This window comes from Schistocerca serialis, chromosome 1 (assembly GCF_023864345.2).
Source record: "Schistocerca serialis cubense isolate TAMUIC-IGC-003099 chromosome 1, iqSchSeri2.2, whole genome shotgun sequence".
NCBI lineage: Eukaryota > Metazoa > Arthropoda > Insecta > Orthoptera > Acrididae > Schistocerca > Schistocerca serialis.
This window is the reverse complement of record NC_064638.1, coordinates 24,606,193-24,621,285: the sequence shown is the minus strand read 5'-3', so window position 1 is coordinate 24,621,285 and position 15,093 is coordinate 24,606,193.

Sequence of the window (15,093 nt, the reverse complement as noted above, 5' to 3'; positions counted from 1 at the left end):
AACATAGACAGTAAGAAGAGTCAGTTTTCTTGTACAAAAGTCGGAATTGTGCCTTATGTATTTAATTCCGATGCAATTTCTGTGTTTCATCGTCAATAAGACGGTCAGAGGGATACAGTAAACCTGAAGTGAAGCATCGGAAACTATAACTTGTGTCACAGGAATGGTTCAAAGCATAGACAGTAAGAAGAGTTAGTTTTCTTGTACAAAAGTCGGCATTGTGTCTTTTGTATTTAATTACGATGCAATCTCTGTGTTTCATCGTCAATAAGAAGGTCAGAGGGATACAGTAAACCTGAAGTGAAGCATCGGAACCTATAGCTAGTGTCACAGGAATAGTTCAAAACATAGACAGTAAAAAGAATCAGTTTTCTTGTACTTAAGTCTACATTGTGCCATTTTCTATTTAATGCCGATGCAGTTTCTGTGTTTCGTCGTCCATAAGAAGGACCAAGGGATATAGTAAACCTGACGTGAAGCATCGAAATCTAAAACCGGTATCACAGGAAAGGTTCAAAACATAGACAGTAAGATGAGCCAGTCTTCTTGTACTTGAGTCGGCATTGTGCCTTTTGTATTTAATTACGATGCAATTTCTGTGTTTCATCGTCAATAAGACGGTCAGAGGGATACAGTAAACCTGAAGTGAAGCATCGGAATCTATAACTAGTGTCACAGTAATGGTTCAAATCATAGACAGGAAGAAGATTCAGTTCTCTTGTACTTAAGTCGGCATTGTGCCTTTTGTATTTAATTCCGATGCAATTTCTGTGTTTCATCGTCAATAAGAAGGTCAGAGGGATACAGTAAACCTGAAGCGATGCATCGGAATCTATAACTAGTGGCACAGTAATGGTTCAAATCATAGACAGGAAGAAGATTCAGTTCTCTTGTACTTAAGTCGGCATTGTGCCTTTTGTATTTAATTCCGATGCAATTTCTGTGTTTCATCGTCAATAAGAAGGTCAGAGGGATACAGTAAACCTGAAGTGATGCATCGGAATCTATAACTAGTGGCACAGTAATGGTTCAAATCATATACAGGTAGAAGATTCAGTTCTCTTGTACTTGAGTCGGCATTGTGCCTTTTGTATTGATTTCCGATGCAATTTCTGTGTCTCATCGTCAATAAGACGGTCAGAGGGATACAGTAAACCTGAAGTGAAGCATCGGAATCTATAATTAGTATCACAGGAATGGTTCAAAACATAGACAGTTAGAAGAGTCAGTTTTCTTGTACAAAAGTCGGCATTGTGCCTTTTGTATTTAATTCCGATGCAATTTCTGTGTTTCATCGTCAATAAGAAGGTCAGCTGGGTACAGTAAATCTGACGTGAAGCATCGGTAACTATAACTTGTGTCACAGGAATGGTTCAAAGCATAGACAGTAAGTAGGGTCAGATTACTTATACTTAAGTCGGAATTGTGCTTTATGTATTTAATTCCGATGCAATTTCTGTGTTTCATCGTCATTAAGAAGGACAGAGGGATACAGTAAACCAGAAGTGATGCATCGGAAACTATAACTAGTGTCACAGGAATGGTTCAAACATAGACAGTAAGAAGAATCAGTTTTCTTGTACTTAAGTCTACATTGTGCCATTTTCTATTTCATTACGATGCAGATTCTGTGTTTCGTCGTCAATAAGAAGGACCAAGGGACACAGTGAACCTGACGTGAAGCATCGGAATCGAAAACCGGTATCACAGGAAAGGTTCCAAGCATAGACAGTAAGAAGAGCCAGTCTTCTTGTACTTGAGTCGGCGTTGTGCCTTTTGTATTTAATTCCGATGCAATATCTGTGTTTCATCCTCAATAAGACGGTCAGAGGGATACAGTAAACATGAAGTGAAGCATCGGAATCTATAACTAGTGTCACAGGAATGGTTCAAAACATAGACAGTAAGAAGGGTCAGTTTTCTTGTACAAAAGTCGGCATTGTGCCTTTTGTATTTAAGTCCGATGCAATTTTTGTGTTTCATCGTCAATAAGAAGGTCAGAGGGATACAGTAAACCTGAAGTGAAGCATCTGAATCTATAACTAGTGTCACAGGAATGGTTCAAAACATAGACAGTAAGAAGAGCCAGTCTTCCTGTACTTGAGTCGGCATTGTGCCTTTTGTATTTAATTCCGATGCAATTTCTGTGTTTCATCGTCAATAAGACGGTCAGAGGGATACAGCAAACCTGAAGTGCAGCATCGGAATCTATTACTAGTGTCACAGGAATGGTTCAAAACATAGACAGTAAGAAGAGTCAGTTTTCTGGCACAAAAGTCGGCATTGTGCCTCTTGTATTTAATTCCGATGCAATTTCTGTGTTTCATCGTAAGTAAGACGGTCAGAGGGATACAGTAAACCTGAAGTAAAGCATCGGAATCGATAACTAGTGTCACAGGAACGGTTCAAAACATAGACAGTAGGAAGAATCAGTTTGCTTGTACAAAAGTCGGCATTGTGCCTTTTGTATTGAATTCCGATGCAATTTCTGTGTTTCATCGTCAGTAAGAAGGTCACAGGGATACAGTAAGCCTGAAGTGAAGCATCGGAAGCAATAACTAGTGCCACAGGAAGGGTTCAAAGCATAATCAGTAAGTAGAGTCAGTTTTCATATACTTAAGTCGTCATTGTGCCTTATGTATTTAATTCCGATGCAATTTCTGTGTTTCATCGTCAATAAGAAGGTCAGAGGGATACAGTAAACCTGAAGTGATGTATCGGAACCTATAACTAGTGTCACAGGAATGGTTCAAAACATAGACAGTAAGAAAAATCAGTTTTCTTTGTACTTAAGTCTACATTGTGCCATTTTCTATTTAATTCCGATGCAGTTGCTGTGTTTTGTCGTCAATAAGAAGGACCAGGGTATACAGTAAACCTGACGTGAAGCATCGGAAACTAAAACCGGTATCACAGGAAAGGTTCAAACATTGACAGTAAGAAGAGCCAGACTTCTTGTACTTGACTCTTCATTGTTGCCTTTTGTATTTAATTCCGATGCAATTTCTGTGTTTCATCGTCAATAAGTCTGTCAGAGGGATTCAGTAAACCTGAAGTGAAGCATCGGAATCTATAACTAGAGTCACAGGAATGGTTCAAAAAATATCCACTCAGAAGAGTCAGTTTTCTTGTACTTATATCGGCATTAGGCCTTTTCTATTTAATTCCAATGCTAATTCTGTGTTTCGTCGTCAATAAGAAGGTCCAATGGATACAGTAAACCAGAAGTCAAGCATCGGAATCTAAAACTGGTCTTACAGGAGAGGTTCAAAACATAGACAGTAAGAAGAGCCAGTCTACTTGTACTTAAGTCGGCATTGTGCCTTTTGTATTTAATTCCGATGCAATTTCTGTGTTTCATCGTCAATAAGAAGGTCAGAGGGATACAATAAACCTGAAATGAAGCATCGGAATCTATAACTAGTGTCACAGGAATGGTTCAAACATAGACAGTAAGAAGAGTCAGTCTTTATGTACTTAACTCGGCATTATGCGTTTTGTATTTAATTCCGATGCATTTTGTGTGTTTCATCGTCAATACGAAGGTCAAAGGGATACAGTAAACCTGAAGTGATGCATTGGAATCTATATCTAGTGTAACAGGAATAGTTCAAAAATTGATATTAAGAAGAGTTTGTATTCTTGTACCTAAGTCGGTATTGTGCCTTTTCTATTTAATTCCGATGCAATTTCTGTGTTTCATCGTCAATAAGAAGGTCAGAGGGATACAGTAAAACTCAAGTGAAGCATCGGAATCTATAACTAGTGTCACAGGAGTGGTTCAAAACATAGACAGTAAGAAGAGTCAGTCGTCTTGTACTTAAGTCGGCATTGTGCCTTTTGTATTTAATTCCGATTAAATTTCTGTGCATCATCGTCAATGCGAAGGTGAGCTGGATACAGTAGACCTGAAGTGAAGCATCGGAATCCATAACTAGTGTCACAGGAATGGTTCAAAACATAGACAGTAAGAAGAGCCAGTCTTCTTGTACATGAGTCGGCATTGTGCCTTTTGTAATCAATTCCTATGAATTTTGTGTGTTTGATCGTCAATAAGAAGTTCAGAGGGATGCAGTAAACCTGAGGTGAAGCATCGGAATCTATTACTAGTGTCACAGGAATGGTTCAAACATAGACAGTAAGAAGAGTCAGTCTTCTTGTACTTACGTCTGCATTGTGCCTTTTGTATTTAATTAAGATGCAATTTCTGTGTTTCATCGTCCATAATGAGGGCAGAGGGATACAGTAAACCTGAAGTGAAGCATCGGAATCTATAACTAGTGTCACAGGAATGGTTCAAAGCATAGACAGTAAGAAGAGTCAGTCTTCTAGTACTTAAGTCGGCATTGTGCCTTTTGTATTTAATTCCGATGCATTTTCTGTGTCTCATCGTCAATACGAAGGTCAAAGGGATTCAGTAAACCTGAGGTGGTGCATCGGAATCTATAACTAGTGTAACAGGAATAGTACAAAAATTGATATTAAGAAGAGTCTGTTTTCTTGTACTTAAGTCGTCATTGTGCCTTTTGTATTTAATTCCGATGCAATTTCTGTGTTTCATCGTCAATAAGAAGGTCAGAGGGATACAATAAACCTGAAATGAAGCATCGGAATCTATAACTAGTGTCACAGGAATGGTTCAAACATAGACAGTAAGAAGAGTCAGTCTTCTTGTACTTAACTCGGCATTGTGCGTTTTGTATTTAATTCCGATGCATTTTGTGTGTTTCATCGTCAATACGAAGGTCAAAGGGATACAGTAAACCTGAAGTGATGCATTGGAATCTATATCTAGTGTAACAGGAATAGTTCAAAAATTGATATTAAGAAGAGTTTGTATTCTTGTACCTAAGTCGGCATTGTGCCTTTTCTATTTAATTCCGATGCAATTTCTGTGTTTCATCGTCAATAAGAAGGTCAGAGGGATACAGTAAAACTCAAGTGAAGCATCGGAATCTATAACTAGTGTCACAGGAGTGGTTCAAAACATAGACAGTAAGAAGAGTCAGTCGTCTTGTACTTAAGTCGGCATTGTGCCTTTTGTATTTAATTCCGATTAAATTTCTGTGCATCATCGTCAATGCGAAGGTGAGCTGGATACAGTAGACCTGAAGTGAAGCATCGGAATCCATAACTAGTGTCACAGGAATGGTTCAAAGCATAGACAGTAAGAAGAGCCAGTCTTCTTGTACATGAGTCGGCATTGTGCCTTTTGTAATCAATTCCTATGAATTTTGTGTGTTTGATCGTCAATACCAAGTTCAGAGGGATGCAGTAAACCTGAGGTGAAGCATCGAAATCTATTACTAGTGTCACAGGAATGGTTCAAACATAGACAGTAAGAAGAGTCAGTCTTCTTGTACTTACGTCTGCATTGTGCCTTTTGTATTTAATTAAGATGCAATTTCTGTGTTTCATCGTCCATAATGAGGGCAGAGGGATACAGTAAACCTGAAGTGAAGCATCGGAATCTATAACTAGTGTCACAGGAATGGTTCAAAGCATAGACAGTAAGAAGAGTCAGTCTTCTAGTACTTAAGTCGGCATTGTGCCTTTTGTATTTAATTCCGATGCATTTTCTGTGTCTCATCGTCAATACGAAGGTCAAAGGGATACAGTAAACCTGAGGTGATGCATCGGAATCTATAACTAGTGTAACAGGAATAGTACAAAAGTTGATATTAAGAAGAGTCTGTTTTCTTGTACTTAAGTCGTCATTGTGCCTTTTCTATTTAATTCCGATGCAATTTCTGTGTTTCGTCGTCAATAAGAAGGTCCAACGGTTACAGTAAACCTGAAGTGAAGCATCGGAATCTAAAACCGGTCTCACAGGAAAGGTTCAAAACATAGACAGTAAGAAGAGTCAGTTTTCTTGTACTTAAGTCGGAATTGTGCCTTTTGTATTTAATTCCAATGCAATTTCTGTGTTACATCGTCAATAAGAAGGTCAGAGGGATACAGTAAACCTGATGTGAAGCATCGGAATCTATAACTAGTGTCACAGGAATGGTTCAAAACATAGACAGTAAGAAGAGTCACTCATCTTGTTCTTAAGTCGGCTTTGTGCCTTTTCTATTTAATTCCGATGCAGTTTATGTGTTTCATCGTCAATAAGAAGGACAGAGGGATACAGTAAAACCCAAGTGAAGCATCGGAATCTATAACTAGTGTCACAGGAGTGGTTCAAAGCATAGCCAGTAAGAAGAGTCAGTCGTCATATACCTAAGTCGGCATTGTGTTTTTTGTATTTAATTCCGTTGCAATATCTGTGCTTCATCGTCAATAAGAAAGTGGGCTGGATACAGTACACCTGAAGTATAGAATCGGAATCTATAACTAGTGTCACAGGAATAGTTCAAAACATAGACAGTAAGAAGAGCCAGTCTTCTTGTACATGAATCGGCATTGTGCCTTTTGTATTCAATTCCGATGAATTTTCTGTGTTTGATCGTCAATAAGAAGTTCAGAGGGATGCAGTAAAACTGAGGTGAAGCATCGGAATCTATAACTAGTGCCACAGGAATGGTCCAAAACATAGACTGTAAGAAGAGTCAGGCTTCTTGTACCTAAGTCGGCATTGTGCCCTTTGTATTTAATTAAGATGCCATTTCCGTGTTTCATTGTCAATAAGAAGGTGAAAGGCATACAGTAATTCTGAAGTGATGCATGGAATCTATAACTAGTGTCACAGGAATGGTTCAAAACATAGACAGTAAGAAGAGTAAGTCTTCTTGTACTTAAGTCGCTATTGTGCCTTTTGTATATAATTCCGATGCAATTTCTGTGTTTCATCGTCAATAAGAAGCTCAGAAGGATACAGTAAACCTGAAGTGAAGCATCGGAAATTATAACTAGTGTCACAGAAATGGTTCAAAACATATACAGTAAGAAGAGCCAGTGTTCTTGTACTTGAGTCGGCATTGTGCCTTTTGTATTTAATTCCGATGCAATTTTTGTGTTTCATCGTCAATTAGAAGGTCAGAGGGATACAGTAAACCTGAAGTGAAGCGTCGGAATCTATAAGTAGTGTCACAGGAATAGGTCAAAACATAGACAGTAAGAAGAGTCATTCTACTTGTACTTAAGTCGGCATTGTGAACTTTGTATTTATTCTGATGCGATTTTCGTGTTTCATCGTCAATAAGAAGGTCAGAGGGATACAGTAAACCTAAAGTGAAGCATCGGAATCTATAACTAGTGTCACAGGAATGGTTCAAATCATTGTCAGTAAGAAGAGTCAGTTTTCTTGTACGTAAGTCAGCATTGCGCATTTTGTAATTAATTCCGATGCAGTTTCTGTGTTTCATCGTCAATAAGAAGGTCAGAGGGATACAGTAAACCTGAAGTGAAGCAGCGGAATCTATAACTAGTGTCACAGGAATGGTTCAAACATAGAATTTAGGAAGAGTCAATTTTCTTGTACTTATGTCGGCATTGTGTCTTTTCTATTTAATTCCGATGCAATTTTTGTGTTGCGGCGTCAATAAGAGGTTCCAAGGGATAGAGTAAACCTGAAGTGAAGCATCGGAATCTAAAACCGGTCTCAGTGTAAAGGTTCAAAACATAGACAGTAAGAACAGCCAGTCTTCTTGTACATAAGTCGGCATTGTGCCTTTTGTATTTATATCCGACGCAATTTCTGTGTTTCATCGTCAATAAGAAGGTCAGCTGGATACAGTGAACCTGAAGTGAAGCATCGGAATTTATAACTAGTGTCACAGGAATGGTTCAAAACATAGACAGGAAGTACAGCCAGTCTTCTTGTACATGAGTCGGCATTGTGCCTTTTGTATTTAATTCCGATGCAATTTCTGTGTTTCATCGTCAATACGACGGTCAGAGGGATACAGTAAACCTGAAGTGAAGCATCGGAATCTATAACTAGTGTCACATGAATGGTTCAAAACATAGACAGTAAGAAGAGCCAGTCATCTTGTACATGAGTCGGCATTGTGCCTTTTGTATATAATCCGATGCAATTTCTATGTTTCATCGTCAATAGGAAGCTCAGAGGGATACAGTAAACCTGAAGTGAAGCATCGGAATCTATAAGTAGTGTCACAGAAATGGTTCAAAACATAGACAGTAAGAAGAGCCAGTCTTCTTGTACTTGAGTCGCCATTGTGCCTTTTGTATTTAATTCCGATGCAATTTCTGTGTTTCATCGTCAATTAGAAGGTCGGAGGGATGCAGTAAAACTGAGGTGAAGCATCGGAATCTATAACTAGTGCCACAGGAATGGTCCAAAACATAGACTGTAAGAAGAGTCAGGCTTCTTGTACCTAAGTCGGCATTGTGCCTTTTGTATTTAATTAAGATGCCATTTCCGTGTTTCATTGTCAATAAGAAGGTGAAAGGCATACAGTAATTCTGAAGTGATGCATGGAATCTATAACTAGTGTCACAGGAATGGTTCAAAACATAGACAGTAAGAAGAGTAAGTCTTCTTGTACTTAAGTCGCTATTGTGCCTTTTGTATATAATTCCGATGCAATTTCTGTGTTTCATCGTCAATAAGAAGCTCAGAAGGATACAGTAAACCTGAAGTGAAGCATCGGAAATTATAACTAGTGTCACAGAAATGGTTCAAAACATATACAGTAAGAAGAGCCAGTGTTCTTGTACTTGAGTCGGCATTGTGCCTTTTGTATTTAATTCCGATGCAATTTCTGTGTTTCATCGTCAATTAGAAGGTCAGAGGGATACAGTAAACCTGAAGTGAAGCATCGGAATCTATAAGTAGTGTCACAGGAATGGTTCAAAACATAGACAGTAAGAAGAGTCAGTCTACTTGTACTTAAGTCGGCATTGTGCCTTTTGTATTTATTCTGATGCAATTTACGTGTTTCATCGTCAATAAGAAGGTCAGAGGGATACAGTAAACCTAAAGTGAAGCATCGGAATCTATAACTAGTGTCACAGGAATGGTTCAAATCATTGTCAGTAAGAAGAGTCAGTTTTCTTGTACGTAAGTCAGCATTGTGCATTTTGTAATTGATTCCGATGCAGTTTCTGTGTTTCATCGTCAATTAGAAGGTCAGAGGGATACAGTAAACCTGAAGTGAAGCATCGGAATCTAAATTAGTGTCACAGGAATGCTTCAAAACATAGACACTAAGAAGAGTCAGTTTTCTTGTACTTAAGTCGGCATTGTGACTTTTGTATTTAATTCCGATGCAATTTCTGTGTTTCATCGTCAATAAGAAGGTCAGAGGGATACAGTAAATCTGAAGTGAAGCATCGGAATCTATAACTAGTGTCACAGGAATGGTTCAAAACATAGACAGTAAGATGAGTCAGTCTTTTTGTACTTAAGTTGGCATTTTGCCTTTAGTATTTAATTCCGATGCAATTTCTGTGTTTCATAGTCAATACGAAGGTCAGAGGGATACAGTAAACCTGAAGCGAAGCATCGGAATCTATAACTAGTGTCACTGGAATGGTTCAAAACATAGACAGTAAGCAGGGCCAGTCTTCTTGTACTTAAGTCGGCATTGTGCCTTTTGTATTTAGTTTCGATGCAATATCTGTGTTTCTTCGTCAATAAGAGGGTCAGAGGGATACAGTAAACCTGAAGTGAAGCATCGGAATCTATAACTAGTGTCACAGAAATGGTTCAAAACATAGACAGTAAGAGGAGCCAGTCTTCTTGTACTTGAGTCGGTATTGTGCCTTTTGTAATTAATTCCGATGCAATTTCTGTGTTTCATCGTCAATTAGAAGGTCAGAGGGATACAGTAAACCTGAAGTGAAGCATCGGAATCTGTAACTAGTGTTACAGGCAAGGTTCAAAACATAGACACTAAGAAGAGTCAGTCTTCTTGTACTTAAGTCGGCATTGAGCCTTTTGTATTTAATTCCGATGCAATTTAGCTGTTTCATCGTCAATAAGAAGGTCAGAGGGATACACTAAACCTGAAGTGAAGCATCGGAATCTATAACTAGTGTCACAGGAATGGTTCAAAACATAGTCAGTAAGAAGGGTCAGTTTTCTTGTACTTAAGTCGGCATTGTGCCTTTTGTATTTAATTCCGATGCAATTTCTGTGTTTCATCGTCAATAAGAAGGTCACAGGGATACAGTAAAACTGAAGTGAACCATCGGAATCTATAACTAGTGTCACAGGTTAGGTTCAAAACATAGACAGTAAGAAGGGTCAGTTTTCTTGCACAAAAGTCGGCATTGTGCCTTTTGTATTTAATTCCGATGCAATTTCTGTGTTTCATCGTCAATAAGAAGGTCAGTGGGAGACAGTAAACCTGAAGTGATGCATTGGAACCTATAACTAGTGCCACAGGAATGGTTCAAAACATAGACAGTAAGAAAAATCAGTTTTTTTGTACTTAAGTCTACATTGTGCCATTTTCTATTTAATTCCGATGCAGTTGCTGTGTTTCATCGTCAATAAGAATGTCAGCTGGATACAGTAAACCTGTAGTGAAGCATCGGAATCTATAACAAGTGTCACAGGAATGCTTCAAAACATAGACAGTAGGAAGAGTCAGTCTTCTTGTACATAAGTCGGCATTGTGCCTTTGTATTTAATTCCGATGCCATTTCTGTGTTTCTTCGTCAATACGACGGTCAGAGGGATACAGTAAACCTGAAGTGAAGCATCGGAATCTATAAGTAGTGGCACGGGAATGGTTCAAAACATTGACAGTAAGAAGAGCCAGTCTTCTTGTACTTAAGTCGGCATTGTGACTTTTGTATTTAATTCCGATGCAATTTCTGTGTTTCATCGTCAATAATAAGGTCAGCTGGATACAGTAAACCTGAAGTGAAGCATCGGAATCTATAACTAGTGTCACAAGAAAGGTTCAAAACATAGTCAGTAAGAAGAGTCTTTTTTCTTGTACTTAACTCGGCATTGCGCCTTTTCTATTTACTTCCGATGCAATTTCTGTGTTTCGTCGTCAATACGAAGGACCAAGCGATACAGTAAACATAAAGTGAAGCATCGGAATCTAAAACCGGGCTCACAGGAAAGGTTCAAAACATAGACAGTAAGAAGAGCCAGACTTCTTGTACCTGAGTCGCCATTGTGCCTTTTGTATTTAATTCCAATGCAATTTCTGTGTTTCATTGTCAATAAGACGGTTAGAGGGATACAGTAAACCTGAAGTGAAGCATCGGAATCAATAACTAGTGTCACAGGAATGGTTCAAAATACAGACAGTAGGAAGAGTCAGTCTTCTTGTACTTAAGTCGTCATTGTGTGTTTTGTATCTATTTCCGATGCAATTTCTGTGTTTCATCGTCAATACGAATGTCACTGGGATACAGTAAAACTGAAGTGTAGTATCGGAATCTATAACTAGTTTCACAGGAATGGTTCAAATCATAGACAGTAAGGAGAGTCAGTCTTCTTGTACTTAAGTCGGCATTGTGCCTTTTGTATTTAATTCCGATGCAATTTCTGTGTTTCATCGTCAATAATAAGGTCAGCTGGATACAGTAAACCTGAAGTGAAGCATCGGAATCTATAACTAGTGTCACAAGAAAGGTTCAAAACATAGACAGTAAGAAGAGCCAGACTTCTTGTACTTGAGTCGGCATTGTGCCTTTTGTATTTAATTCCGATGCAATATTTGTGTTTCATCGGCAATAAGACGTTCAAGAGATACAGTAATCCTGAAGTGAAGCATCGGAATCAATAACTAGTGTCTCAGGAATGGTTCAAATCATAGACAGTAGGAAGAGTCAGTCTTCCTGTACTTAAGTCGGCATTGTGCCTTTTGTATTAAATCCGATGCGATTTCTGTGTTTCATCGTTAATAAGAAGGTCAGAGGGATACAGTAAAACTGAAGTGAAGCATCGGAATCTATAACTAGTGTCACAGGAATGGTTCAAACGTAGACAGTAAGAAAAGTCAATTGTCTTGTACTTAAGTCGGCATTGAGCCTTTTCTATTTAATTCCGATGCAATTTCTGTGTTTCGGCGTCAATAAGAAGGTCCAACGGATACAGTCAACCTGAAGTGAAGCATCGGAATCCAAAACAGGTCTCAGAGGAAAGGTTCAAAACATAGACAGTAAGAAGAGCCAGTCTTCTTGTATAAGAGACGGCATTGTGCCTTTTGTATTTAATTCCGATGCAATTTCTGTGTTTCATCGTCAATAAGAAGGTCAGCTGGATACAATAAACCTGAAGTGAAGCATCGGAATTTATATCTAGTGACACAGAAATGGTTCAAAACATAGACAGGAAGTATAGCCAGTCTTCCTGTATTTGAGTCGGCATTGTGCCTTTTGTAAATAATTCCGATGCAATTTCTGTGGTTCATCGTCAATAAGACGGTCAGAGGGATACAGTAAACCTGAAGTGAAGCATCGGAATGTATAACTAGTGTCACAGGAATGGTTCAAAACATAGACAGTAGGAAGAGTCTGTCTTCTTGTACTTAAGTCGGCATTGTGCCTTTTGTATTTAATTCCGATGCAATTTCTGTGTTTCATCGTCAATAAGAAGGTCAGCTGGATACAGTAAACCTGAAGTGAAGCATCGGTATCTATAACTATTGTCACAGGAATGGTTCAAAACATAGACAGAAAAAAGTGTCAGTTATCTTGTACTGGTGTCGGCATTGTGCATTTTCTATTTAATTCCGATGCAATTGCTGTGTTCGTCGTCAATAAGAAGGTCCAAGGGATACAGTAAACCTGATGTGAAGCATCGGAATCTGATACCGGTCTCACAGGAAAGGTTCAAAACATAGACAGTAAGAAGAGCCAGACTACTTGTACATGAGTCGGCATTGTGCCTTTTGTATTTAATTCCGATGAAATTTCTGTGTTTCATCGTCAATAAGAAGGTCAGCTGGATACAGTAAACCTGTAGTGAAGCATCGGAATCTATAACAAGTGTCACAGGAATGGTTCAAAACGTAGACAGTAGGAAGAGTCAGTCTTCTTGTACTTAAGTCGGCATTGTGCTTTTGTATTTAATTCCGATGCAATTTCTGTGTTTCAACGTCATTAAGAAGGTCAGAGGTATACAGTAAACCTGAAGTAATGCATCGGAATATATAACTAGTGACACAGGAATGGTTTAAAACATAGACAGTAAGAAGAGTCAGTTTTCTTGTACTTAAGACACCATTGTGCCTTTTGTATTTAATTCCGATGCAATTTCTGTGTTTCATCGTCAATAAGAAGGTCGCCGGGATACAGCAAACCTGAAGTGAAGCATCGAAATCTATAACTGGTGTCACAGGAATGGTTCAAATCATAAACAGTAAGAAGAGTCAGTTTTCTTGTACTTAAATCGGAATTGTGCCGTTTGTATTTAATTCCCATGCAATTTCTGTGCGTCATCGTCAATAAGAAGGTCAGAGGGATACAGTAAACCTGAAGTGAAGGATCGGAATCTATAACTAGTGTCACAGTAATGGTTCAAATCTAAGACAGTAAGAAGAGTCAGTTTTCTTGTACTTGAGTCGGCATTGTGCCTTTTGTACATAATTCCGATGCAATTTCTGTGTTTCATCGTCAATAAGAAGGACAGCTGGATACAGTAAACCTGAACAGAACCATCGGAATCATTAACTAGTGTCACAGGGATGGTTCAAAACATAGACAGGAAGAAGAGCCAGTCTTCTTGTACTTGAGTCGGCATTGTGCCTTTTGTATTTAACTCCGATGCCATTTCTGTGTTTCATCGTCAATACGACGGTCAGAGGGATACAGTAAACCTGAAGTGAAGCATCGGAAACTATAACTAGTGTCACGGGAATGGTTCAAAACATTGACAGTAAGAAGAGCCAGTCTTCTTGTACTAGAGTCGGCATTGTGCCTTTTGTATTTAATTCCGATGCAATTTCTGTGTTTCATCGTCAATAATAAGGTCAGCTGGATACAGTAAACCTGAAGTGAAGCATCGGAATCTATAACTAGTGTCACAGGAATGGTTCAAAACACAGGCAGTGAGAAGAACCAGTCTTCTTGTACTTGAGTCGGCATTGTGCCTTTTGTATTTAATTCCGATGAAATTTCTGTGTTTGATCGTCAATAAGAAGGTCAGAGGGATACAGTAAACCTGAGGTGAAGCATCGGAATCTATAACTAGTGTCACAGGAATGGTTCAAAACAAAGACAGTAAGAAGAGTCAGTCTTCTTGTTCTTAAGTCGGCATTGTGACTTTTGTATTTAATTCCGATGCAATTTCTGCGTTTCATCGTCAATAATAAGGTCAGCTGGATACAGTAAACCTGAAGTGAAGCATCGGAATCTATAACTAGTGTCACAGGAATGGTTCAAAACACAGGCAGTGAGAAGAACCAGTCTTCTTGTACTTGAGTCGGCATTGTGCCTTTTGTATTTAATTCCGATGAAATTTCTGTGTTTGATCGTCAATAAGAAGGTCAGAGGGATACAGTAAACCTGAAGTGAATCATCGGAATCTATAACTAGTGTCACAGGAATGGTTCAAAACATAGACAGTAAGAAGAGTCAGTATTCTTGTACTTAAGTCGGCATTGTGCTTTTGTATTTAATTAAGATGCAATTTCTCTGTTTCATCGTCAATAGGAAGCTCAGAGGGATACAGTAAACCTGAAGTGAAGCATCGGAATCTATAAACAGTGTCACAGAAATGGTTCAAAACATAGACAGTAAGAAGAGCCAGTCTTCTTGTACTTGAGTCGCCATTGTGCCTTTTGTATTTAATTCCGATGCAATTTCTGTGTTTCATCGTCAATTAGAAGGTCAGAGGGATACAGTAAACCTGAAGTGAAGCATCGGAATCTAAACTAGTGTTACAGGAATGGTTCAAAACATAGACACTAAGAAGAGTCAGTTTTCTTGTACTTAAGTCGGCATTGTGACTTTTGTATTTAATTCCGATGCAATTTCTGTGTTTCATCGTCAATAAGAAGGTCAGAGGGATACAGTAAATCTGAAGTGAAGCATCGGAATCTATAACTAGTGTCACAGGAATGGTTCAAAACATAGACAGTAAGATGAGTCAGTCTTTTTGTACTTAAGTTGGCATTGTGCCTTTAGTATTTAATTCCGATGCAATTTCTGTGTTTTATAGTCAATACGAAGGTCAGAGGGATACAGTAAACCTGAAGCGAAGCATCGGAATCTATA